Below are 2,227 nucleotides of genomic sequence, written 5' to 3' on the forward strand. Positions count from 1 at the left end.
TGAAGGTGAGGTTTTTGAAGGGGAGCCAATCATGGCCTTTGGCATTATGTAATTGTTTGCTTTCTGAGAAACCGGCGATATTAGCTGGTGCGCAGCCTCCCACACTTGGGGTGTAGGGATCTTGAAATACAGTTGAATTTCTTAATCCATCTATATCTGTGACCTTACATAACACCTCTAAGGCTGACCCTGTAGCTTACTGGTTAAGAGAGCTGAATCCCATATGACTACCTGTGGTTGAAATCTTGGCCCCGGGAGCTTGAATAACATGTGGGCATATGTATATACCTGACCCAAATCCGAAGAAGATGAAGATGGAGAAACGGTTGCAAAGGGTCTGTGGCATGACCATACCCCAATGGGGGATTCTACCCACCTACTCCATCCCTTTGTCTCTTTCCAGTGAGTACATGCACTCTCTGGAAATTAAAAAAATACATATACTCTCTAATACTATTTAGCAAATGGTATAGGTGTGGAGAATTATGATCTGCGGTATTCTTGCAAGAGTATCATCTTTGTATTATATGTCTGAAACACATGAGTTATATATATAACCATGGAAGGTGATTTACTGTATATGTAAAGCCTTTAGATTCCTCAAGATTTATTGATATTAATACCAATTTAACTACTAGCTATGTGCTATTTCTGAAGCCTTTAAGATGTGACATTGAGTTTGATCTCTTGAGAGCCTTTCATATCTACTATACTAAGTTTATTAGGCATTGTGGCATTTTATCTATGCATCTAGGTAACTGAGTTCATATTAATCAGTAGGAAATTGAAGAAGAAAATTTATTGACATCTTTGTAGTAACCATGAGACCAGAGGGCAACATCTGAAAATGTGTTCTTTGTCACATAATAGCAATTAATATTTATATAGGGCTTCAAATTTATAATGCTTATTTACATGTATAATCTTACTTGATCTAAATTACCCAATGAAGTAGTTATCATCCCATTTTTTTGTATGTGAAAACTACCCACAGTAAGTTATTTATTCAAATTTACAACTAATAAGTGGCCAACCAAAGGCTCTGTCACATTATCTAATACCAAACCTTTTGTTCTTTCCTTATTATCAAGGTTTCTGTACAATTGTTTGATCTTTTAAAATGCTTGATTAAGTACAGGTCTGTACATATTATGATAATTATCATTAGTTTTCCTAGGATAGAATTTTATCAAACTAAGATAGCATAGTATGTCAATTCTGTCGTTTTAATAATAATATCTACACTGCATTTAAGTTCTTTAAAAAATGAGTAAATTATTCCAAATATATGTTAAGAGATATATTAAAATATATAGGAGGTATTTATTTACATTACAAATATTTCTTCATATATAGAATGATTGACAATAGGCTCCATTAAGTAAAACTCATTGAAATAAGTTTCCACAAACATGGAAGAAGTGAAGGCTATCACAGAGTTAATAACAAAACAAAACTAAAAACCAGTCTTCTATTCTTAACCACAATTATTTTGTTAAGTGAAACAAGTGCGACTTACTACCTAACTCTTCAGTTCTACATTATTAAGAAAGTTATCTGTATTTGTTCTTTGTTTACTTCCAAGAAAACTCTGTGGTTTAATTTATTTCAATACCTGCTTACTGAATACAACTGTATGCAGAGCACGCATCTAAGAACTGGAAGCATATAAATGAATGCTTCTGTGAATCTCGCATGAAAATACTACACAGCCACTAGTCTGACAAGGTAGACTTTGGCAAGGGTTGTACCAGAGATATGACATGTAATAGAGTAAGTGGGGGGAAGAGATTTATTTCAGACTTAAGCTACCCGGGAATTTTTTGATGAGAAATATATAAGTGAATATACATTCTTCAAGGATTGAAGGATGACCAAAGCTCTTATTTCGACTTAAAAAGGTTGTTAGTTCTCTTGTGTAATTCCATTCTTTTGTAATTCCAAGCTCTCAGTACTAACTGCATGTAATTCTCTACGTATGGGCTGTTAATGGAGCATACATGCAAATTATCACCAGCATGTTAGGGTCTGTAAGACAGTTTCCAAGAAATAGCATCCATCTTCTCCACTAAACAAATAGATAAATAAAGAGTCCAAACTAGTATCTATACTACTGATAGAGACTGGTCTGGAGAGTGGTAGATTACTATGTGAGCTCAATGCACCCATTAAGCAAAGCACAAATAAGGAAGTTTGCTCCCAGTCAGGGCAGCACTGGCCTTCCCAC

This window comes from Tupaia chinensis, unplaced genomic scaffold (genome assembly GCF_000334495.1).
Source record: "Tupaia chinensis unplaced genomic scaffold, TupChi_1.0 Scaffold000154_1, whole genome shotgun sequence".
In the NCBI taxonomy this organism is placed as follows: Eukaryota; Metazoa; Chordata; class Mammalia; order Scandentia; family Tupaiidae; genus Tupaia; species Tupaia belangeri.